The 27,286-nt window shown below is 38.9% G+C and overlaps 1 long non-coding RNA gene across 1 annotated transcript in view; it reads right to left on the bottom strand.

Moving 5' to 3' along the window:
• Window positions 1–27,286, bottom strand: part of LOC122879353 — a 123,307-nt gene that overhangs the window by 27,047 nt on the left and 68,974 nt on the right. Inside the window, exons 3-4 of the long non-coding RNA XR_006378687.1 lie at window positions 8,761–8,915; window positions 7,960–8,074 (exon numbers count right to left, since the gene is read on the bottom strand). This is a non-coding gene — a long non-coding RNA (uncharacterized LOC122879353). The remainder of the gene's footprint in view (window positions 1–7,959; window positions 8,075–8,760; window positions 8,916–27,286) is intronic.

Here is a 27,286-nt window from a genome sequence, read left to right as displayed (position 1 = left end):
AGGATACAGCTGAAGAGCAGGCAGTGTTTGAAGCAGCAGTGGGAGCCAGTCGGTGGGGTCATGCACGCAGCCACTGTGAGTCCCCTGAGTATTGAAAGGCTTGAACAATTTGTTTCTCTGAAGCATGCTGGCTCTTGCCTTTTGTTAGTGGAACTGTAGGTTTGCTGGTATATTGATTTCTTCACAGATTGACATATTTACCTGTTAGTTTCTTTTTTCTTTTGTAGCATGCTAGCTAATAATGTTAACTGGTTGCTATGGCTGTTCATTAACGTTTGCCAGGATATCGATTATTATGTCGTCTTGTTAGTTGGAGTCTGTAGCTTTCTGTGTGACAGAGTAACATGAGAAGAAGCATGCTCTGTTAGTTACGTGGTTGCTGTACTGTACTCTTATTTCAGTTTATACCTGAATATACCCTTAACAATCCAAGTTGGATCTTTGTAAGGTCAAAATATTATCCATTCTCTATTACAAGCTAAGCTAATATAAGCTAGTTCTGTCATTTGGTCACTTTTCAATTGCATCTATAGTTTGTAGGTGTAAATATTTATAACACCTGAGTGCTACATGAGAACTAGTTTGTGTGGCGGAACCTGTTTTAATTAAGCGATGCAATAATCTTAATGCTTACATTATAACTCGGCCATGTTATATGAGTTTATGAACTGCTGAGAAAGCTCTCAGATTTTATGCATTTTTATGTTTACATGAAATATGATTGTGCACATTCTGTATAATCCCTCTGCACAGATGCCTTCACTTAAATAAATGTAAATATAACTGGTTACCTCTACATGATAAACACATGCATACTGTACATAAATGGGTCTTTAAAAATGCATGTAACAGTCTGAGGATATATGAAAATATGTATTTACAAGACATTCTAGTTCATGCACTTTACGCATATTTTATTGGACGGGTTTTTAAAAGATTCATTACGTAAAATCTAGTGGGCTCACAGACAAACATTAACGTTCTCACAGACACTTTTTGGATCCTAGATTCATAGAAGCATCCCTGCAGAACATCTCATTTTTACAGTGTTCTCACTGTCTTTTAAAGCTCAGGGGGTGACGACTGTCAACCATTTAATAGAAAGAGGTGGTATATATGTTAAACTGTACATACATATGTATGTCACTGGAGAACCCTGAGAGGATTTAAAGGTCGATCGATAATTGTAATATTTGTACTTTTTAAATCATAATTCACCAGGACAACCCACTATCAGGCAGTATTTTAAATAATAGTATTTGGACTCTCAACACATGCGTAGAGATGTGATGAAATTAAATGACTTTCTCTTAGTTACATTTTGGCATTTCAGTGACATTTTGCTTATGTCTATAATGTAGTCTTCCAAGTGAAAGAATATATTGACTTTTACAGTGTGCTATCCTGAGATAACAATTAAATAACATTATTTTGAGATATTAAATGCTATTTTCCCAAGATCACATTTTAAATCAAAATTTAATTAGCTGTGAATAGCAGGCCTCTGTACTTTATACTTCCTAATTTGGTTTGATCATGGAGTCATTCCTCTGGGCCTTGAGAGAAAGTGGTATCCAGAAAGGGAAAATTTAAAAAATGCAAGAGGATAAAGTAAATAGGTCTAAACATAAAACTGCAAGTGTATGATAGTCTATTAGATAATAAGATAATGGTTTGCTATCTTGAGGGTTAGGGTTAGTTAATTAAATCATTATCTCACAATAATGGGTCTAGAAATATTAGAAGCCATTGTCGTTCTCTGCTTCTGTAAAGCTTTTTGGGTTTAAGGAAAAGAAAATCAAGGTACACACCTTATAATGAATGTCATGAACCTGCTGATTTTATTGGAGGGGTGACGAGTAATTGTTCACAAGTGGTATTACTGTACTTATAAAAGTAATAAACAAAGTAATAAAAAATGCAGTTAAAAAGAATATGATTTTATAGGCTCGTATTGTCAAAATGATGTAGTTTGTGCAGATATACTGTATCACAGTATATCAGTAATAGCTATGATCACTGCCAGCTGAAATGGGAATATGTAATAATGGAACAGTATTAGAACAGTATTTGTCTCTTTTCTTATACCAACTCCTGTCTGTCTTTTGAAATAATTAAACTTTGAATAAAAGATTTGAAATGTTGCTGAGCATAATATCAGTTGACTGTTTTCTTGAATGTGAATGTGTTCTTGGAGATTTATGACTCCCACTGTCCCCTTGAAGTCTGTATAATAGTAATTGTGTACAGATTTACATGTCATCGGCATGCCACTTCCCTAGGAATAATCTCCTGTATGCACACTCTGATCTGGGAGAGTCTGACAGCTACACCAAACCCTTCATTATTCACCCCACACATACAGTTTCATATTTATCTTTGTATTTGCACACTCCTAAAACCCTGCGACAGTTGGACTGACAGCATGTGACAGCATGTGACAGTTAAACATAAGTTTCACATGTATTTGAGGGTGTGAATGGCTCAGTTTCTGACAGAAATATATTTTGGATATGATGCATACTGAAGCTTATGACGAGCGTGTTTTTCCATCAGCAAAGTCTAACTCATCGAGAATGCTTGAGAATACACACAAATATAGATTTTCAAATAAATCTTATTTACTCAAACAATTACGTCTATGCCAGTGTAGTCCTGATGTGATACACAAATAATGCATAATGTAAACTAGATCAGTTGAACACTGCACCAAAAAGCAGGTTTTGCACACAGGAGGAATAATATCACGTACTATAGAACGTACATGCAAGATGACACAAAACTGAACATACACAAGCTGACAAACAGCAGTTTCCCAATATGAAAGGGGCACGTGAGCAAGATGACTTAATGCAGTCTACATTAAAAGATAAAAATCCATGCCTGTAAGCTGACATTCTGCATTAAGACACTGCTCATCACAGCTCAAGGAAGCACATTAAAGTCCACATACTGTACAACAGTGTACTTTCTGTTCTCATCTAAAAACAGTTAAAGAGATTGTTATGCTTACTTAGACAGCTATTTAAAGCGCAATCTGTTTTTGATATTTCTGTTCTAATTATGCATATGCTATTATGCATACACAGCATACTTACATGTAGATTAAGGTACAACATAAATTAAATTGCATGTTTTTCTGCTACAGCATACATATCTGCTCTGGAACTATTTTTGACTATAGCCCGACCTATACGGATATTGGTATTTGGGAGTTACGGTTATGGTAACAATATATCAGCTGATAGTAATCTTTTTTTTTTTTTTACATAAACAACATGGTTCCCACACCTTCTTAAACATTAAATTCAAGGACCTTTCCAGGACTTTCCAGGCCTAATTAGGGCCTGGACAAAGGAAGATACTAAGCAGGACGTTTTATAGTGTAAAAATCTACTTGTCAACACTCTCTGGTGGACAAATCATGTATTGGCCACATTGTTTCTAAATGACCTCAAACATATTTTGGCATTTCTGTACTGCAAATTCTTGGTGCTTATCGGCCGACGTATACACTGATAACGATATATCTGCAATAACCTACTGCCTGACGATATATCTTCTGACGATGATTCTGGTCAATTTTGTGCCATTTTGATAAAAACTAATAATTTAGCAGTTTAGTCACCTAGTTAAACCTTTCAGTGTGGTCTTAGAAAAGCTCAGGGTTATTATTTTATTCACAGTAATTACAGGAGCCACTCCAACTGAACAACATGAGGTACATCACTGAACATCATTTTGCTGCAGCATGAATTATATTTTATCCACTTTATATCTTCTTAATCTCTTCTACAGCAGTCAAGCACTCGAAAATGACAAGAACTGTCATTTGGCATTGGGTTGCCATAACATAAAAAAATGATCTCAAAGTTAAAACTAAACAGCTGAGCAATTCCTAACCTAATCAACAAAGCAAATTTATCTTAGTCCGATCAAAGTCCATTATCAGCATGAAGCTGACAACAGCTGCTCTGTTGTAATGGAAATCTTAATTACACACATTAATTATGCTGGGATGAATGCAAGAGAAATGATATATAAGCCATTGTCATCAAAATCAATTGAACCATGCAAGACATAATGGACTCTTGCACTACATGCAGAAATGTGCTATACTTTAAGCTGAATTTGTATTACATAGACCCCCACTGAGCAGACAAAAGGCCTTCTGAAGACTCAGGCCTGAGCTTTGTTTCTATCAGTCCTCACCTTCACCCATGATGGGATTTTTATCTGGAGGCCTGAGGGAGGGATCTGTTTGAATAGAATCTGGACAGGCTCTGAGATAGCCTGCTATTACCACCACCCAGCCCAGCGACAACCATCAATCTCCGCAAGTTTCTCTGTTTACACAGGACAGCACAACAGTCATGAGTCATTGCCGCTTAGGATGCAGTTAGAGGAAATGATGTTTCCCCACCTCCTCTGCCCATCGCCCGGACACTCCTAATCAAGCTCTGCAGTGAATGTACTGTCAGTGACAGGAGCATCTTGCAGACATTGTGAGGAACAGCCGATATCCAACCTGTTATTACACCTAACATTGTTCCCCCTGATTGCAATCACATGTCCTGGTTTTGTCTCTCATGAGCTCCAAGGCTCAGAGATCTTTGTGATTTGCTACTTCTTTACAAACTGTCAAATGCACCAAGACTGTCTGATTTTGCACTCTGGCTGCACTGCCATCCCAACTCATTTTCTATAACAACAGAAGATTGCTGGGTCTCTACAATGTAACCCTGATGAGATAGGTTAATGGGTGTACACCTTCAGGGAGTAATCTTTTTTTTTTTTTGTCCTAATTCTGACAGAATTCGAACAGTGCGCTCTTGAAAATGCAAGCCCACATACAAAATCCCGAGTTCACACATGAAATAAATTTCTCTGCCATGAGCTGGAACCACAGAATCCATATGGGAAAAAAACATGTTAGATTATTTTCGATAGAATATACAGCATTGAAGACTCAGGCCAGAACACATTGATGTAGACACAGACACCCTGATGCTGCATCCCACTGAGAGATAGATTAACATTACTTCACAAGGAAGAAAGGAACATGTTGCCAGGATTTTAATTAATTTCGTTTACTTATTTTGGGAGTGCCATGCTGGTTTCGTTGGCAATTCGCCACACAATGATCATGTCAGAAATCTGACAATTCAAGCGGAAACACAGCTCTGTGGGAGATGACAGATTGGCAAATGGCAACAGAGCACAGACACCTAGCTTACATCAAATCAAAAGAACAATCAGTTTGTCCATTTAAGGTCCTTTCTTGTGTGTTCCAAGGCCCGTTATGTATTTATTGTATCCATGAGCTCAAATTTTCAAAAGTCCTGAATGAACAGTTGTCTTTCGTTGTAGATCCCTATTTAAAGGTGTTTTCTCAAACATAGAACTTACCATCTTGATTTCTGATGTCTGCAGCAACATCACTTTATAGGCCGGCAACACAAGCCCACCGATCACGCAGGTTGTTAAGAAATATGCAGTTAGAACTGATTATCTAAAGCACTTATTTGGAAATGCAACCAAAGAAGAAATTAAATACAATCCAAACTGTGGAACGTGCATGAGATTTTGCTGGACTACTTACTGGTTCAAATTTGACCTGTTGTACTTACCATATTGGCACTTGCAGTTTACGATACAATCAATAATTACAATGGACACATTCACTTTTGTTTTCACTACAGAATTATTTGGTTTAAACAATATAGCCGAACTGATTTGTTTACAACTTGTACAATCATTTGACTACTAAAAGAGTCCAATGTTAAGATGTTATCAAAACTATTGGAAATGATGAACAAAACTATGGAAATAAGGTCTATGTCATTGAGGCTTAATAAGTATCACAGAACCGGTCTTCAGGTACAAATAAACAAGGAAAAGACAAATATTCATACAGAGAAAGACCATCTATAGGCTACTTTTTATCCATCACAAAATAACTTACTGCAGAGTCCTTCGGTCCTGACGTCTAGAGAAACAGTTCTGTCATACAAATGGGTGCATTTAAGCTACACACAAAGACACTGTGTTGTGTGGATGAGATCGTCCGAGTAAAATAACACAAAGAATGAAAACATAAACCTTAAACCTCTGCAGTGTGTGCATGGAGTGTATTGTCTGACTAATTCAAATTCTGAAAGGGGTTTTCAGTAATTACTTTGTCTTTGATTGACATCTATCTTTTTACTGTATGCAAGTGTCTGGCACAGTAAAGTCACTTATTCACAAAATAACTGCAGTCATTTTCTTGCATGCAATATTTGAGTAAAATACTATACATGTTTTGGGAATGTAGGGATAATTTTTTGATAGCTGACCTATGGATTTGCAGGTATTTTGTTAAATTGCTACAGTTTTTTCAAATCCATATTTTTTGAAAAATGCAAACACATTGAGTAATTAATACAAAGATTAGAATTTTTAAGGTGGAGTTTTTCTTTCAGCCAACTTCATGGTTCAGCAGTGAAACTTCAGTATGTTGAATGACACAGATTGACGGAGCCTGGAGGCTATAGCAAAGGTGCGCTGTGGGACTGAAATATTTGATTACTGTCTAATCTACTGAATATAAATTAGAATTAAAGTGGGATATTGTAACATGAATATCATGTATTTTAAGAGACCTGGTTTCTATTGGCTGGCTATTCCTACGCAGTTACTGAATTCATACTAAAACCACCACATCAAATGATGTGTCGTGTGAAGAAACTACAGTAAGCAAACTGAGTATAATGGGACTTTTGTCATTGTTAAATGTCCTCTGAATTAAGGTAAATGTACACAAACCTTCCCTCAACAAGATCATGAGTGAATCTGGTTTCAAATATTGGAAACTCAAACTTAACTCAGTGGAAACATCATAATCTTTATCTCTGTGCGAGAGGTTTTGTTGTTCTAAATATAGCCCATCACAAATGACTTTTGTACATTATGTATCTTGCCTTTCCTAATTGCTGCGGTTTGTTCACAGCAGGAAGAGGAGTGAAAGCCAGCGCACCACTGCTTTTTTAGATCACTCCAGGCAATGACTGTGGCTCATTATGCAGAGGAAAGCAAATCATTACCAATGATTTTCAAAACAAAACTGACACTGAACATGAAGGCATTATTTTTAGGTCTCCATTCACCATCTTAGATTTCAACTGAATCTACCTCTGTTCGACCTTATGGCTGTAATTAACGTTGATCAAGTGCCCTCTGCTAACTAACAAATAAACTCTGCTGTCCACAACTCCTCTCCACCTTTTATGCTCTTTTCATTGGTAAGTCTAATGTGACTTGTGCGTTTCTGTGTTACATTCCCCCATAGGTGAACATGTAATTGATTAAATGTGTTCAAATGTGGTGTGCTGCTCCTCAGGCTCTCCATTTACAGAGCCAGGGAAGTGTACAAACACCAGAGGTTTTTTTCAGCACACACTCTGAACAGACAGCTAGCGGACCGTGAGGAGATATTGGCTAAATTTGAAAAAAAAAAAAGACGTGTATTGGATTAGAATTGCATAGCCCACCTTTAAGCTTCTATATCTGGCAATAAAATATTGGAATACTGAACAAATTGACTCCTTATATTCTTCCTTGTTTTATGTTACTTTCCTCTCCCCTAGACCAACTTGGGGTTGTAATGTTCTGAATCAAATTTATTATCAGCATACAGTTTGTTCTGTGTCTTGCAGCAAAATAATGTGTCCATTTGAAACCATAACACCTTAATTATACACTTTAACCAATCCAGTTTGTTATTTATCAGTTTTGGGTATAAATACACATTTAAAATGAACATTTTCAGTAACTGTCAGTCACTACTACTATTCTTCATATTATGAGCTCAGTCAAGCAATTTCAGAGTGCAAAATTGTCTTTTAAAGAATTAAATAAACATGAGCTGAGTCATTATCGGGGAAATGTCAGTTCCACAAGTGACACTGAAGTACTTACCTTTTGATTTGTTGCTATATGACTTTACATTAACACAATGCTGCTGTTCTGTTGTGATGACTGAGCTTCTTGTGCGTTGGAAGCTCTGGATCCTGCGTGTCCAGCCACGTGGTGCCTGCAGTGAAAGAGAAACAGCGAGACAGAGCGAGAGAGTTGCAGAGACAAATAACTCTTTATGAAAGAAACCCTACCAGATTAAAGAAGCCTGCTCCCGCCTGCAGCAGTGCCTGCGTCCTAACCGTATCGAACTTAAGAACTCAGTCATCACCTGACAGACGCTAGCGCCGTGTTGCCATCACAACCAGGTGAAGCTGTCCTAAAGGCCCCCGACACACCGGGCCGACGGTCGGCCAATGCCGGGCTGTCAGTGGGCGTCTGTAGCCCTAGTTTTTGCGGTGTGTTCCACACTGTTGGCACTTGTCGGCCCTTGTCTGCCACTTTTCTGGCCGACTGTGCTTGTTGAACCGGCAATGGAGGCCATCGGTGAGAGAAATCACTCTGATTGGCTGTTCAGTTTAACAGTGCATGAGAAGATAAATGTATTTAAATAATATTTGTGTTGTTGTTATTGTTCTCATGTTAGCTGTCTAACCAGCATCTTGAATCTGCCTGACAGGAGATCAGACAGTTCAGATGGGACAGATCAAACAGGAAATCAGACATTTTCTCGATTAGAAGCAGCTGTTTTACGAAACCATATGAGCGAAAGCGGGCAAACCTACATCCATGGGCTACTCTTGTTTATATCCGCAGTCCTGGATCTTCCGCTGTTCTTTTTTGAATGACGAATGCAGAACTTACATGCTAGTTGTCCGTTCGCTGTAGTCGGTGCAGTGCGTTCTGGTGTCACTTTTTGGCCAAGACACAGGCGACGTGAGGCGATGCAACAGTCAGCTTTTGTTACCGCTAGTTCTTTGACCTTGGTTTGGTGTGTCAGAGCCTTTAGAAAACATCATCTGCAAAGACAGCAAGAGACAGCAGACTCAAGCCAAAGTCTTGAGCGCACCCGAGCGCATACGAAAATGTCCAAGCGCGACACACACGAGAAACAACACTGCTTCTTCTCCTTCCCTCCAAGGCAACGGTCAGCCAAAACTCAGGTGAAACATAATACTTTTCCTGTGATATTTGGGTTGATGCTATAGCTTAATAAGGGCAATCAAATGTTAGATCAAAATTAGGATCTCCCATCAATATAGCTATGATATCTAAATTGATTAATATTTCCTAATAATAGCTCCCAATAATCTCTATTGGCTTCACGTATCTCTCAGCTGCTGAACGGTGCATAAAGGAGGTTTCACTGATAAACATGAAAGTTTTGTCCACTTAGTGGTTTCCTGTGTTTGCCAAAATCATCCACTGCATCATCTGGTATCAAAAGGTCCTCATTTCATTTATTATTGGTTCCTCACTATGTTCATATCTTTCATTCATGGTTGCATTTATCTGTTCATTTGTGTGTCTAGTAGTTATTAGTAGTTTTGTTTGTGTGTAGTTAGTAGTTATTTTGTGTGTAGTTAGCAGTTTAATAAACCTTTCATTCATAAAAAACTTGATTATTATTATGTGGTTTGTGTGTATGAAGTATTACAGCCACTGTACACGAGTCAAGAACTCTATAGCTACTTTCAGATGAAGACTGAATTAATTCATTGGCTATCAATTTTCCTTTTGGTGCCCCGAGATAAATTTAATGCGAGTTAGATTGTGTTCTGCTCCTTCCTCTTACCAAAATTAAGGTAATTCGCTATGATCATTTTAATGCCTTTTAGGCCATATTTTGCTACATTTGCTTTGAATCTCCAAATAAATGTTATAATCGGTTTAAAAGTCAGCAAATTCTGCTTTGACATTGCTTCTTCACATCTATTTTCACAAAAATTCTGTTAAAACCAGAATAAAAAAAGATAATTTTGCGTTTAATGGGGCTGTTTTCATAATTAAAGGTTAAAGAAAGGTTAAACAAAAGTAATCTAACAAACTTATAATCGTTTCACCAGAGGGACGCTCCATTTGACAATATCCTGTGAACCTGTCACAGAGTGATAGACTAATTTTCCCCCGCTGATTCTTTTTTCCCCTACCCTGTTACTATTTTGGAAAGCTGTCCCATCTGGCTGATCTTCACAACAATATTGCCCAATGAACTTTCATTTCCTCTGTTGTTAAATAGAAATGAATCTGCTCTCCATCACAGGTGGGAGGCACACTTAATTGACTCATGTTAACATCTTTCCATGCCTTGTACACCTGGTCTCTTTCTATATGCACATTTTCCCAATGCATTTAATTCCAATCTGGTGATTTGACAGTTAACCCAGTGATGGACAATCAAATCACATCAACGTACCATTCTGGCTTGAGATTTGCATGGAAGCTTGAATTATTTGGTTTAGGAAAGCTTGTGAGCTCAAATGTATTTATACTCGTTATAGTACACAGGCTGGATGTTGGTAATATATATCTTAATAAATACAAAGTTGCAGACTGATAGTCACAATGTCAATGTGATTTATAGTTTGTGAAGTGTTAAAGTGAAGTGCAAAAGGACCGCCAAAGCTCCACATCAGGCAAAAAAATTTGATGACTCTGAGCCTAATTTGTCTTCCAGTGCTCTGAAAAGCTAAGGCTGTATAAATGAGAAGGAAGGGGAAAAAACCCTGCAACATTCATTTTTGATTGGCTATCTGTATGTTACGGGTCTTCAAAATGAACGTCAATTTCATCTCATCTATTGCCTGACAGAACTTAAATTGGATCCCAAAGAGAATAACATGATAGAAATTAAATCAACATTTCCATTTTCTGCTTTCTCTGCCACCTATCATAGTTGTTGATTCAATGATTTAAGAAGTATTTTATTTAAAATTGCAGGAACATAGTTGGAAAAGTTTTCAAATCGAAATTCAAACAGCTCTCACAGAAACATCATGCTCAGCAGTTATTCACGGCTGTTATCACAAATGTCTGACAATGTCTGAGTCAAGCTGGAAAGGCTCATCACTTTCTTGATGCTGGCTTGCGTACCGCATACCAAATATTTACTATACTTTTCTTCAGTTTCCCTCCTTTAAGAATATTTTAACAACCTGGCAATTCTTCTGGAACAAGCACCACTGTATGTAGATTCCAGGTAATTAAAAAAAAAAAAAAAAACGGTAGTGCAGAGCCATGACACTGCACAATGCAAGAGAATCTGATATATATTCAAATATCCCCTTATTTCCTACACAATTAACCTTGGGCTAATTCTAATGTAAGCCTTCAGTGCCCACAAAGATACTCCTTGGAAATGATGGGTAAACAGAGGAGGGCCAGGAGGATAAAACTGAAGAAATATGTATATGCAGTTTTTCAAAGCCCCTAGGTTTACAGTGTTCTGTATTATACATTTCAGGCATGGTGAACAAATGAGCATACGCATGAGTCTATTGCCCACCCCCACAATGATCTATAATTAGATGTGGACACCCCTCCGCACATCATTATATAGATCCAACACAGATTTGTTCTGACCTTGATCAGGTACTGGTAACATCCTAAATACAGTATATGGAACCAGATGGGTCTTGATATTAATGAATGCGCACAGAAGGATTCACAGATGCATTTTGCACTTCCACAAAAATATTTTTCAATGCACTCAAAAATATTTATCGTAGTATTTAAATGTAAAAAAATAATAATAATACACAAATATATGTATTAAAAGTATTTGCAATTTTCATCAAAAACATATATTTGGATGTTGTTACATATATATACAAAACGTTAAACCTGTATTTACGAACTGCTTGTCATGTGTCAACTTCACTGCATTTGTGTGTGGGTTTTTTTAGACTTCCCTGCCACGGCTCGATTCACAAATGCATTTTTTTCAAAAAGGAATTATCTGTAGCCTATCAGATATCTCCTTCCATGTTCAGCCAGTCACATAAGCGCAGATTTGAGTGTATGATTTAATGTGGTCACATAGCGTTACATCTGCGCAGTCTGCAATTATGAACATGAGGATAGACATCAAACAGCTGCCCGGAGGTCAACCTCCACATGGTGTCAGGTAGCTGCTCTACACAGGTGGGTGATAACTCTCCTGTCATGCATGATTAAATATGTTTGAGTTATGAATGCTTGCTGAGTTAATGATGTAGCATTTAACACTAGCGTTAACTAACAAGTTAGCTATAAAATACTAATAGACAATCTAGGATCATTAGCTGGCTAGATAGATAGCTAGCCATAATATGATCCTAGTAACGTTAGACATTTTACATTTAAATACAACGATACATATTTTTGTGTGCATTGAACAATATTTCTTTGGAGAGTCATTTATATATTAATCAGGAAATACATATGTGAATCCTTCTGTGTGCATTCATTAATATCGGGACCCATCTGATTCCATATAAATACACTGGTATATGCTGTGAGCATTCAACCTTGACTGAGTGATTGATGTTTTATATTGTGATAGACATATCGTGATATAGTAAATACAGATGTACACAAATCTCATTAAAAACCACCAACGAGGTTGGTCACCTGGTAGAGAGTTCACCTGTATTAATGCTGAGTCCTTACTGCAGCGGTCCAGGTTTGATACCAGCCTGGGCCCTTTGCTGCATGTCATTCCTTCCCCCCCATTTATTTGTTTTGAAGCTATTAAAAACAAATAAATGAGCCACACTGTTGTACTGGGCAACACGTTCAAGGGCACTGTAGTTTACTTTGAGTCAATCCCACATACACCGTCCTGCTGCCAGGAATCCTCACTAGAAAAAAATGTGTATTAATCGGAGCTGAAAATAGTCCCCAACAAACGCATTATTTACTCCTGTTTGAGTAACATTTGCTAAAAACTACAGTGGCCAGCTGATTTAGGAAACCACTGATCTTTTTTTTTTTTTTTTTTTTTAATTAAACTATATATTTGTGACCAAACTTTAAAGATTTAGATCTTCAGTAGGAACCAATGGACTTGGGGCTGAGTAGGGAAGTCAGAAAGCATTGTGAGACACATGAACACATTGTTGCTTTTGGTGTTTTCATGGTATTTGTTGACAGTAAGAAAAATATAGAATAACACCTGCCTTAACCTTTAATTGTTTGTCTGCAGTGCATGTATTCTGTTTTGTAAGTATGTATCCTTTATACGTTTGATCTCAGGCACATTTAAGTGATTCAAAATCTTCCAGAAATTATAATTAATACCAGATTTACTGAACTGTTTTTAAGTACAGTATAAATTTAAATTAAAATCTTTGTAAATTAGCATGAAATGGACCTGTTATTTTAATCTTTCTTCCACGTTTTGGCAAGTAAATCATAGTTGGTTAATTTTAGAGTTATGTTTAAGAAACTTATAGATTGTAGGTAAGTGACAGGGTTTGAGTTAGATTAAGGTTTTGGTCTTGGTAAAGTAAGACTGCATTGCTTTCATCCCATTCCACTGTGAAACCCCTACCTGTTGCAAGTCAGACGTGCTGCCTAAACATTTTAAGGTGGTTAGAGTTTTTCCTCACACTTCCTACATGGTTCATATTATTCTCATGTTCAGATACCGGGGCTCACAACATTTTAGAAGGCCAAGCTAAAAGAAGGGAATGATGACTGCATGCTGAGCTAATATATACTGCCTCGTGTCAAGTTCCGTAAATCACAGGGGTAATCATTAAGATGGTTTAAGTAGTTCACTGTGTGCTCTGTGATTATGCTCTGAAAACAAACTATGTGGAGGGTGGATTAATATGGTCCAGTGGTGTTTTTAGATCAGGAGGAGGCGAGAGCGAGAGCGAGAGCGAGAGAGAGAGAGAGACCAAGCAAGCAACCTGCAGCTTGAGCCTTTGATCATCCGTGATGCTGAGTGTAGTGATTTACTGCACCCACAAACCCTTTGAAGGCCCCCCTGCTGAAGCAATGGGCTCGGTCAGTCCTCTAAGCTGCACTTATTTATTTATTCATCTCTCCGGACCCACACAAGATGATACTCATGATTCATTAGAATTGGATACACACTTAAAAACTCTGGTAACACTATTTGAAAGTGGCTTCATAAGACTGACATGAAACCGTCATAGCCATGACATGACACCTGTCATGAACATGAAGGAGTCTTTATGAAGGTTTATGACTGTTGTCATGAAGTGTCAGTTCAATGAAGTTTGGTCAATTATGTCACTTATAATAAGTTGACATTGTTTGAGATGTCTGTTATGACAACTTGACATTAATCAAGAAAACATAACATGTCAAACATGCTATGGCAGGCCTAATTATCAAACTTAAAGAAACTATTTAGCTTTGTGTTAACATTACATTATACTGTCATGTGCTTGGTTTTGATGACTGTCATGAGACCATTCTAACTGTGTCATGAATAATTCCCTTGACCTCAAGTAAAGTGAAACCATTTGAACTTGTCATAAGGATGTCAGTAAGTTTTATTACACTGTCAAATGCTTTTATAATGGTGTCATGAATGATTCCCTTGACCTCAAGTAAAGTGGAACCATTTGGACTGGCTGCAAGAGTCTACCCGCACTAATTAGCTAACAGCAGCTAACAGTTACAATTAGCAGCAGTTAGCAGTTATATTATTATTAATAATAATAATAATGGATTACATTTATATAACGTTAGCGTATGGTCTTGATACCCAAAGTGCTTCACAGTAAAGGGGGGAAACTCACCTCAACCACCACCAATGTGGTTAGGTTAACTAACGTTACTTTAGCAGCAAGTAAAGCTATCTGTCCATCAGGAAACTCCATAAATCACCTTGGTGAAGAGCATCACTGGCTTCAGACCGACTGGCAGCAGAGCAGCTTGGACAGTGCCAACGAACTTAATCTGTTCTTTAACAGATTCGACACACCGGCTCCTGCTCACCCCCTCTAACTTAACTGCTGTCAGCCCTCAGACTCCCCAGAGTCCACTGCTCCCCCCTCCTCCATCTTCCTGGGAGAGTCCTACTCCCCCCTCACCTGGCTCTCAGGCTAACGACCCTCTTCACATTGATGACTCCCCCCTCCCCCGCCTGTAACCTCTGCTGTGTGCCTGACTACTGACCAGGTGAGAGGACAGCTGATGAAACTCCACTCAAACAAGGCTGCAGACTCCGATGGAGTTAGCCCCGGGGTGCTAAAAGCCTGTGCCCCCCAGCTATGTGGAGTCCTTCAACATGTCTTTAACCTGAGCCTGAGTCTTCAAAGGGTCCCTATTCTGTGAAAGACATCTTGCCTCGTTCCTGTGCTGAAGACCCAGTGGCTCCAAGGACTACAGACCGGTGGCACTGACCTCCCACATAATGAAGACCCTGGAGAGAGTGGTGCTGGAACAGCTGCAGCCCATGGTCAGACCCCTCCTGGACCCCCTTCAGTTCGCCTACCAGCCCCGGCTGGGAGTTGAGGACACCATCTAGAACTGCATCTACACCCACCTGGAGAAGCCGGCAAGCATGGTGAGGATCATGTTTTTTGACTTTCCAGTGCTTTCAACACCATCCGGCCAGCCCTGCTGGGTGAGAAGCTGGCAGCAATGCAGGTGGATCCCCCCCTCGTGTCCTGGATTGTTGACTACCTGACTGGCAGACCACAGCATGTGTGTCTGTAGCACTGTGTGTCGGACAGCGTGGTCAGCAACACTGGGGCCCCTCAGGGGACTGTCCTCTCTCCCTTCCTCTTCACCATCTACACCACGGACGTCAGCTGCCACACAGAGTCCTGCCACCTTCAGAAGTTTTCTGATGACTCTGCTGTGGTGGGATGTATCAGCGGTGGTGATGAGACTGAGTACAGGGCTGCGATGGGTAACTTTGTCTCATGGGGTGAGCAGAACCATCTGCAGCTCAATGCGACAAAGTCTAAGGAGCTGGTTGTAGACCAAGGAAGGGCCAAGGCACCAGTGAGCCCGGTTTCCATCCAGGGGCTCAGTGTGGACATTGTTGAGGACTACAAGTACCTTGGACTACATATGGACAATAAACTGGACTGGGCTAAGAACACTCAAGCTCTTTACAGGAAGGGCCAGAGCCGCCTCTATTTTCTGAGGAGGCTGAGGTCCGTCAACATCTCCCGGACAATGCTGAAGTTGTTTTATGAGTCTGTGGTGGCCAGTGCTATCTTGTATGCTGTTGCATGCTGGGGCAGCAGGCTGAGGGTAGCGGACGCTTACAGACTCAACAAACTGATCCGTAAGGCCAGTGACATTGTGGGGGTGGAGCTGGACTCTCTGTCGGTGGTGTCAGAGAGGAGAATGCTGGCCAAACTACATGCCATCTTGGACAGTGTCTCCCACCCACTCCATGATGTGCTGGTCAAACTAAAGAGTACCTTCAGCAAAAGACTCATCCCCTCAAAAAGCACCACAGAGCGCCACAGGAAGTCACTCCTGCCTCTAAGTGTTAGTCTATATGACCCTAAGTCATTAAACTGGACATTGATCATTATCATCACTGTAATGCTTGAAATAATTGTGCAATATTCTGCGTTAATACTGCTGTGCAATATACTCTTTCCAGTTTAAATTCCCTATTTATTGATATTTATTCATACTTCTATTTCTGCTGTGCAATATCCACCATCTCACAATAACCTTAATAAGCTACACTTAACTTGACAGTTCATCCACTATTACTTACTACTTGTATTATTACATTGTATTATTATACCGTACATTCTTATCATCAACCGGTAAATCCACTTTGTACTTAATTTATCTTACCTGTATTATAGTGTATTATATTCTGATTTGCTTAGAACTTCTATTCCTGTGTGCACTGACGTGATAGTGAGCTGCTGTAACCATAAAGCATTTTTGATTCTGATTCTGATGACAAGTCCAAAGGGTTCCACTTTACTTGAAATATAATTGATAGACTAGAAAAATAATTATTAGTTGTAGCCATAACTTCAGATGATGAGCGGCTGGCCTGTGTCAAACTACTACTGAAATATGCAAACAAAAACGTGGCTTATAGCAAACACAAGTTAATGATACAGTATGAAACAGTAAATGTTAAGACTTCTAAAAAATGTATGTAGTCAGAGTGTATTCATTTGGACCGAGAGGATGATTAGTTAGATACCACAAAACACAAAAGTTTTAGTTCACATTTTAAACTTAATTGCAGAGATAAAGTCAAAGGTAATGTAATCTTGTACATGTCAATGCATGCTGTCAAATCAGTGCAAATTAGCACTTTCCGTAGATCCAGACTTTCATGCTTTTTCACATTCAGCTGAATATTATATTAGGTGTGATAGTACCACTGTGATCTCAAATTGGCATATTTTATGGAACAGCGGGAACAGAGCCTCATGATGATAAATGTGCTAATATTAGTGTGAAGTAATGTTGAGTAGTAACCATGGATTGTGCTTCTTGCAGCCTCTCAAACTGCTTGGGAGAAGTTCTGGGAGATGAGTCATTGTTGAAAAGCAGCTTCCTTAGAAGTCTATATCTTTGAAAGTTGTCTATCTTGTTCCCTCAGTGACACGTTACACAACATCTAATGGCCTAGGAATGTTTCTTATACAACTATAGATCCAAGAAGTGTGGATATATTGGTTCTTGACCAAGAATGAACGTGAGAAACCAACTTTCATTGTGAGAATGAAGCATGAAGTCTACAAAGCACTGTTATCCACATTCTAAAATAATTGAAACATTTAAAAATCAACACCTGGAGTTCCTCTGTTGTCACTTTCCTCAGAAGTTTGTTCTCTCACGCACACAACTTCAGAGGCACGTTTTCGACAATGGCATGAGTATCGACTTCAGTGTCTTGGACTTGATAATTACCTTTTATCTTGAACAGTGCACAAGGACCTATTAAAATGTATTTAATTGCTATTAAAGTACTATTAGAAGATGTGAGGGCTTTGCAGGGAAAATACCTGTATAACACTGTTGTCCTTTAACTTGATTAAATTTGATTCATCCAAATCATCAAGTTAATGATGGATTGCGATGGAGTCCAAACTTGTCTTGCATTGTCCTTCATTTAACAGCTAGCATCAACATGTTAAAACTGTAATGCTTCCCTCGAGTATCCAAGCATTGTCTATGCTATGCATTTTCCTTTGTGAAAGCCGTGCAGTGTTTGTGCATTGTACTTTCAGCTAGCACAAAGTGCAGCAGGCAAACATATGAGGCTGGTAAAGGAACCCGAGAACTGCGAGCATGCTACAGTATGGGAATGCTCCAAGAAATCATATTTGTGCTTTTCATGCCCTAAGCCTCTTGTCTCTAATCTATCCCACATGATGTGTAGGTGTGTACGGGTGTGAAATATGCTTTCCTTCCATGGCAAGGATTCCACATTGTTCTTGCCAACAGGAAGGAGAAAATGTTTGGCAAGATTTGACACAATCTTCTAAAACCCAAGCACCTACAAAGCAAATTCAAAGGAGGAGAATAAAGAGCAGTGTTACTCTGAGCATTCAGTGGCTTTGTATGGGCCATGACATCATCATTTCGTGCTTATGAACAATTATGTCAGTCACAGTACAGACGTGAGTAGATGTCGTGACCCTTAGATGATTGCAGTGTCTCCAGGGGAGCCTTCAGGAACCAGACAAAAGCCGCTACATTGCATTCTCTTTTCAACAAAATAAAATACCACATTTCTCGTGACTGGTGTATATTCCCCAGATATATACTGTATTTACATGAACCACACATAATGCCTCTCGTCAGCTTTGTCCAGTAGAATTAGTAGATTTCACTGACAGTTACAGTGAGATGATGAAACCCCAATGAAATAGCTATAACAGCGTAAAATGTGAAGCCTCCTACTGAGAAAAATAACCCTCTCAGCAGGTGATTCTCTCAGTTTTGTAAATCCACATTCTTAGATTAGACTTCTGCTGAAATACCTAAGAACAATGTTCATGGAAACCCAAACTGGGAGATTTTTAATTTATAGCCTTAAATTATAAATTTCCTGTTATTCATAATTAACAGGTTGTGTGTATCTTTGGATTACTTTTTCTTGGGTAAAAATGCTTGCACAGATGTAGCCAAAATCCGCCCCAAAAGGGTTGATTTAGCAAATTAATAGCAGTAATGAATGCTCGTCTCTCATTCAAAGCTAGAGTTAAATAGGCTCTACACAGGTCAGCCAGTTGAGTCGTTTGATTGACTTTCCAACAAGAAACATTATCAGTAACTTCAAACAGAGGCTCTGGAACAGAGGCCCCTTGGGCTCCTGGGACTGTGCCTGGTAGGCCTGTTTTAAGTAATCCATCCATATTGACAACCTTATGTAAGGTTTACAGTGTTAAATATCCTTCATTCATCATTTTTCCCTTCCACACCAACTTTACAACAATCTTTGCCTTCACATGTTGGGAAATGGAAACTAAAATTTATGCTGTGAAGTGCTCACCAAAGAAGCTTTCCATGTTCAATTGTAAAGCCATTTACACTGTCTTTCACAGTAATAAGCCTCGGTGTTCACCGCTTGAACAAATGAGATTTACAGTGTTATATTAGATAATGTTAAATGAAATCCATAGATCAAGTTAACTTGCTGCTTATGCCGGGCTCCTGAGAAGAAGAATCTGATTTTGAGTTTGTGGAATTAATGCTCCTTTGTGGGTAAATCTTTGGAACATTACTGAATGTTTGTTTGCTGGCTTTCTATTGTAGTTATTTTTCAAAAACATGTATATATTCCATGTGTGTAAAGCAATGAAAAGATTCATATCACCTGCAGACACAGTCCACAACAACAACAACCAAGCCAAGAGTGGAGTAAAAGGCTGCCTGCTAAATGCACTGGACTGATGAATGGTGGTAATAGCAAGGTGCTTATTGGTCATCCCTAAAAACACATCGTAACGTTTGGTCATTTATGATACAATTTGAAACCCAGCTCTGTGAAGCTGCAGTGGGTTATTTATACTACAGTTATGTGAGCAGGGTGTATGTGTTGGAATAAGAAAATAATTCTAGTTATGTAGTATAATAAATGTAATTCCCTCTTTTGTATGCATCAGCATTTATGGCTAAAAAGTTGTTCAACTTATTTTCTCGTCTATTCCCACAGCAGCCAACATGTCCATTAACAACCATGAATACTGCTGAAATGCCCTTTAGCAAGACACCAAAGGCCTGCCTACTCATTTATTGAAAATGAGCATAAGCTAAATGGATAATACTGTATGTAAATCTGAGAAAGGCAGGAGTAGGTGGTCCGTGCTGAGTCATAATAATAGAAAGTCCCTGGTGTGTAGGTGGAAGACGTAACACAAAGGTGTGAAGATTTCCCTCTCACACAGAGAGAGATGAGATTTAATGATGATGGAGATATATTTCATGCAGCACTGAGACATATAAATTTGTGGTTTGTGCTCAGAAGGTGTTCAATGAGGACTTAAAGACAGATGCTCTGGTTTATGACTTCATAAAATGGAGAAGATGATGGTGTCTGGCCAAAAATCAGTGTTAACTGTAAAGTATTCTTATTTCCAAATGCAATTTGAATACTGAATGCTTTTTCTCCTTATGGCCTTTTCACTAACAAAATTTTGTCCCCTGCCCTCTGTTGTTTATAACAATGTTTTAGAACTGCATTCATGAGCACTACTATATTTAGAGCTGAACTAATCAGTATTTTTATCTATCTGCAATGTGAAGGGTTTTGCATGTAGTGAAGAGGGAGAATTATTACTTAACTCTGCAGTTCCCCTCAACTCTATGGAGTTTTTTAAAGTCTTTCAGCTCATTGTTTCGGTTTTACGGCCCGCAACTTCACTGTTTTGGTTCACTCTCATCACTCTCATCAACCTTGTTTCCAGCAGCAGGCAGCTGTTTATAGCAATAATAAATAGCTCTGATAAACCCACTGTATGCTACCTGCCCAGCACTAAACGGCAGATAGACAAGGTTAGCGAATGGTTGGTGAACATGGTATTTAGCAGCTAAAAAGCCAGATATTTCCCTCAGGAGTTACAGAGCCGAGACAAGATTGAATATTAGACTTTCATTCACCAGGTGGCCAAAAACACAACACCAAATTAATGCTAATCTTGTTCTGTATCTACTAGATGTTTAAGTGGCCATATCAACTTTATAAGGTTACAATACAGTATGTTAATGTTGTTTACAGCTTTTACCACTGCAAAGCAGCCAAAAATCTTTTTTTAACATTTTATTAAAACATCAATAAATATGTCTTTAACTATCATGGCTACAATACGTATCCTGTGTTCCCTCAGAGCGTTGGTTGTGCGCATTCTCAGAAATTAAGGCCATGCTTCCATCAAGACACATTTAACCACTTGGGATAGTATATTAGGATGTGAAGTGAGGCAGCAGCAGACTCTGAATGAACAACAACAATGGTGTTATGAAAAGAAAATAGTAGAGCTTGTTGCTGCTGCCATGACCTTATTAACAATGGTAACCTTCAGCCCTCAACTGCCAGAGTGGATAGTTTCAAACCTCCAGGTACTGTAAACACAAAGTATGCATGCAAGTATGTAAAGAATGCTGCTCACATTGCAGCTGCTTATCTATCCGTACGTGCTGTTAAAAGCAAGTATATCATGAGCTTATGTCTTTTCTAAGTCATGTGGTTTGTTGATGTCCTGTTCTTAATGTCTGTCCACAGTTGTTTGCTTTTTAATTTATGCCACAAATGGTGCAGCCAAAATCAACAGTCAAAGTGTCCCTGTGACAGAGAATGTAAACCCTATTGGAGCTGGTATGGATTACACAATGATATTTGGCTCAATCTATGCAGCGGCACAGAATTTTCCTGTCTGTTTTCATCAGTGGTGTCGATGTGACAGGCAAAAGCAAATTTGGCAGGCTGACTCACGCAGGGGCTGAGAGGGGGCTGGTTGCAAGGTTAATTGGCAAAGGGAATAATTGGCCACTGGGCTCAATTTGTCTGATGGGAGGAATTGGAAACCAATCTTACTGTCTGTTTGGAAGCATTCCATGCAGTTCCTCAATGGAGGCATCTTTATCTGATGCTCTCTGCTTGAGCTGCATCCTCCTCTCTGATCACACTTGCTACGAATGGTTGTGCAGGTGCTGTATATCTGCCACAGATTTGTAAACAACTAGAAAATTCTAACAGCAACAGTTTTGGTAAGTCTTCATTTTCAAATCAATATTTTTAACTGTTTCACTTGTTCTTCTCTGTGCACACAGCAAAAGGAAATCAATTGGTTTTATGCTTCCTGCAACCCAACCAGGATATAAAAAATGGATGGACTTAGGAATTGAAATGCATTAATCTCCATAATTCAAACATTTAAGATCTGATTAATTAGAAGCAAATGTAACAGAAAGCACACAATTAAAATACAAATTTGAGTTTCTATCCTAAATAGATGTGTAGTATTTATGGTCTATGAAGGTGTGTGTTCGATACAGTGTTGTTTCAGAGAAATTGTGTGGATTTTTTACTGCAGACCCTCTCGCTTCTTGCCTCGAGGGCATGATTCGCCTGCCTTTCTGTTGATGGCTATTTGTATCCACAAAGAGGGGATCAACAGAATCAGCATGTGAAATTGATTTTTCTCTCTGACTTCATGTAAATGAACTTTTCAATGATTTTCAACTTAAAACTGATGATGCAAATTTAATGCTGTTTTGACCTTGTTTTTATACAAATTCTACTCAGACAGCCTAATGTGATGACATTTGGCAGACTGCGCTTTTCCTGAGATAAAATGGAAATAATATTTGTCATGAACACTTTGAAATTCTGAGGTTCTGTCTATTTTCTATATCAAAATTGACATATCCATACCGGTGTAATATTTGAATATCATTTGATGGTTGAGTAATCGTCTGATTTGTAAATGTTAAATATTGAAATTACATGTAAAGTGTTAATTATTTAGACTATATACCTAAGCAGTTTTATCAAATATTGAATCTTTGATGCTCAGTTAGTCTTTCAGCATCTTATTGGGAGTTCATAGAGAACTTTTTACAGCAAGTTTTCTGTTGTGCCAGGCAATCAGGATAAACAATTCATTACATTCCTTTTCTTATAAAGTATATTAGTAGGAGACCCACAGTTTTATCATACAGTCAGGGATTTTATTTAGAAGGTAACATAGGTGGCACTGATGCCCAAAAAGCAAAAAACTGTCAAACTCAGTGAAAATATGTCTTCCCTTCCAAGGGAGCCATGGCATTGTGTTTTTGATTAGTTCACTGCAGTGGCAATTGTTTATATTTGTTTCACTAATAATTAACATGCCTTTGATTAACTTGGCTCTGCTACTTTTGGTTAAGAAAACTACAATTTCACCGACATAAAGCACGTGATTGTAATTTTTAGATAAAAGTTGCTTGATTGCATTTAACAACTTGTTTGACAAAAAAAACCTGTCTTGAGTAGGGAGTACCTTTGTTTAGGGAAGTGCACATTTCACCAGTAAATTCTAATAAAGATGTAATTTTTGACAAATTGTACATTGTAACTGACATAAGAGGAGTTGTGTACTGTTGTGTGAAGATAAGAGTAAACAGAAAAAGTGAATGAAAGGAAAGGTGGTGAAAGATGAGAATTAAACCATAATGTGCTTTTATGAACTGCAACTTAATCTTTAAATGTCACGGGTGTTGGGACTCCGCAGATTAATTCATTCATTTGGGTGATTGAACTTTTGTTAGCCTGCATTCTCTTTTGTCCCACAATCATGAGAGCCATTGAACGCAACATTGGCCAGTCTGACCTGTGACCTGGATGTCACCAAGGTCAATAAAAAGGTTGGCGAAGCGTTGTTCTGTCTCTCATTCTCCTGGAATCTTTCAGTGCGGCAGACCGCCGTGGTTGGCTCCCTCTCAGTGTGCCTGCTCACCAGCAGACACCCACCTGAACTCTCCTCTTGGCTTCGCCATGTAACCTGCTCAGAGCAGAACCGAAGTTTAGCGCCAACGGCTACTGCACAAAGACTGCCAGCTAACTTCATATGCTAACAGGAGCACGAAGCAGGTTAACTCTGTAAGGACAACCACAGGCGGAGCGACCGGCTTCCTCCGATCTCTACAAGCGGACACTGCACAGCAACAGACGCTTCCACCGGAAGCCACAATTCTTCCCAGCTTGGTTCGTCTACAAAAGACTGATCGCCAGCTAACAGCAGCACCAAAGCCACCTCTCTTTCCCTCCCAACGGACGGTAACATAACAACTGGGCATAGCATTGAGTGTACTTGGCTAAGCACAGGACTGTTTAGTTAATGATGTACATGTACTAATGCGTTTTTCTGAGGTTTTGTTGTTGTGACGTGTTTATCTGTTAATTTGGTAGCCAGACGCTAAGTTGATGTTAGTTTGTTATGCTCTACACAGAGTCTTTGCATTCTAAACTAACTCCTTTTAACTTGGCACCATTATCCTAAACAGATCATACACATACACCTCTAATTTGATTCAAACACAACCACACACACGGTGGAGAGAAACTTTAAAGCTCCTGCTCCACATGTTCCTTTGTTTCTGACCACGTGGGTTCAGGCTCGTGCACGCGAGACATACGGAGGCAGAACAAATTCCTTTTGGTGTGCACCCAGACCTGCGCACACTCACACACAACATACACACACCCTGTGTTCTGTAGTTTAGTATTTAGAGTTAGTCTTCATATTGTGTGTTTTGCTTTATTATCTTTAATAAATACTTTTGTATAATTATGCTGAGTTTCTTTAATGTTGCACAAGAGTGAGTCATTTGCCAGCCTCTGCTAAATCCAAATCCTTCAACCTACTAGCTATCAGTGGTAATTTGGTTATAATTATTCATTTAATTAACCTGAGTTTCAAATTGATAGTTTAGTGTATTTTAGACTCAGTCAATTGAATGGCTATCATTTCTCTTTAAGAAGAGTGGTGCCCCTGAGGACTTTATTCATTAAAGTTATTGTTTGTGATTATCTTTGATAATTCTGAGCCATAATTAATTGATCACACCTACACAAGTGGGTGGCTGAACACATTACAAACACTAACAAAAAGTAACATTTGCATTTTTGAACATAAGGCAGCTAACTTAAACTGCTTTCAGCACTAGGCAGTGCATGCTGGGAAATGTTGGCCGTCGTTATCGCTACAATACACTCAGCAATGCGCAGCACATGTAGAGTGCCGTGTGCACAACTGAACAGACGTAGTGTAGTCAAAGCGGTGTGTTTCACGGTAAGTTGCTAACTAGTTTGTGAAATACATTGCTGGAAAGATAATAAAAATGAACTCAACATTTTCCCCTTTCAATATAACTCATGCTTATTACAACTGTTTGCTGTATTAACAAGGTAGTTCTTCTTCTCATGTTTTCATTGTATCTAATAAACTTGATTGGTCATTTTATGTGTCTACATTTATTAGCTTAATTATTGATTGCTTAATTTGACCCAGAAGTCCCTGTGATAAGAACCCCTTTATAAATGGCTGTTGTAATGGAGACCGGTGTTCATTCGCGCCAAACGAAATGGATGGGCTTATTACAGGCCTGCGACAGCTACAGATAACCAGATTTTTTTTTTTTAAATTAATCTCCCCCCTGAGCATTTGGTTTGTTGGGACTATACAGATGTATTCATGTGTATTTTTTTTTTAAACTGAACTTTCATTAGGAGACTGCATACTCTTTTGTATTGCAAAATCCCGAGAGCATTTGAACTCAGCATTCCAACAGCCATGGGTCACTCTGACCTGTGACCCCCCGATGTCACCAGGTCAATAAAAGGGGTCAGTGGTCATTTGTTCTCTTTCTCCGCTCAACGCCCGGACCTCGGGACGGTCTGCTTGGAGCAGACCTGACAAAGGATTAGGCCTCAACACAGACGCCTGCCTTCTTTCAAAACCGAACTCTGATCTTACAGCAGCGACGCAGGGCCTGCTCGATCTCAGATCAATTTCATTTATATAGCGCCAATTCATAACAGAAGTTATCTCATTGCACTTTTCCTATAGAGCAGGACTAGACCATAGTCTTTATAATATTATTTACAGAGACTCAACAAATCCCACCATGAGCAAGCACTTGGTGACAATGGCAAGAAAAAAAACTTTTAAAAGGCAGAAACCTTGGGCAGAACCAGACTCAGGGTGGGCGGCCATCCGCCGCTGCCGTGTTAGGTTTTGAGAGAGGGAAGGGGGGAGGGGGAAGCACAATGCAAATTCCAGCTAGAATTTTAAAATAGCAATAATGTAGTGGTAACATTAATAAAGTAATGATAGGAATGATAGTCATAGGAATAATAATGACTAATAGTAACAAAGCCAATAACAACTGTATTAGCAGTTGTCGAGCAGAAACACGGGGACAGCTAATCAAATCTAATAGTGAGATAAACGCAGCACTAAGGCTCATCATTCTCAACGTCCACATTAATATTGAAATCACCTACAATAATTACTTTCTGTTTTAAGGACTAAACTTGATTAAAAACTGAGAATTCAGATAAAAATTCAGAATAAAGGACCAGGGGCGCGGTACACTATAATAAATAGAATTGGCTGTTGTGTTTTCCAGATTGGCTGTGAAGAACAAGGCTTCCGAATGAGTTATAATTTAGTTTAGGTTTAGGGTTGATTTATAGACTTGAGTCGAAGATGGCCGCAACTCCACCTCCTCGGCCGGAAGTCTCAAGGAATGCGAGTATTAATATGACTGGGCGGAGTGGATTCATTTAACATATTCTTCATGACCCAGCCAGGTTTCAGTAAGACAAAATAAGTCAATATGATACTGATATTAAATGTTGAGGTTCTCTTTGGGAGTGGCGAGGATGGACAGGATCAGGAATGAGTACATCAGAGGGACAGCTCATGTTAGATGTTTTGGAGATAAAGTCAGAGAGGCCAGATTGAGGTGGTTTGGACATGTTCAGAGGAGAGACTGTGAATATATTGGTAGAAGGATGCTGAGGTTGGAGCTGCCAGGCAGGAGGGCTAGAGGAAGACCAAAGAGGAAGTTTATGGATGTAGTGAGAGAGGATGAAGTTAATTGGTGTGAGTGAAGAGGATGCAGAGGACAGGGTTAGATGGAGGCACATGATTCGCTGTGGCGACCCCTGAAAGGGAACAGTCGAAAGGAAAAGAAGATGATGATACTGATATTAAATCATTCACTAGTACAGCTTTAGATGAGAGAGATTTGATGTTTAAGAGTCCACATTTAATTCTCCTATTTTGTTGTGCTATTTCAGCGTTTTTGTTCAGGTTTTTATGTATAACTCCTCTTCCGTTAACTTTTGATTTTATTAATTTAAGTAGTAGGGGGGCAGACACTGTCAGTAAGGAGTTTTGGATGGGTAACTGCTCTGGAAGCGCAGAGAAGCGTATAA

The sequence above is a fragment of the Siniperca chuatsi genome, linkage group LG7 (assembly GCF_020085105.1).
Source record: "Siniperca chuatsi isolate FFG_IHB_CAS linkage group LG7, ASM2008510v1, whole genome shotgun sequence".
Classification (NCBI taxonomy): Eukaryota; Metazoa; Chordata; class Actinopteri; order Centrarchiformes; family Sinipercidae; genus Siniperca; species Siniperca chuatsi.
This window is presented reverse-complemented; position numbering and strand designations above follow the sequence as displayed.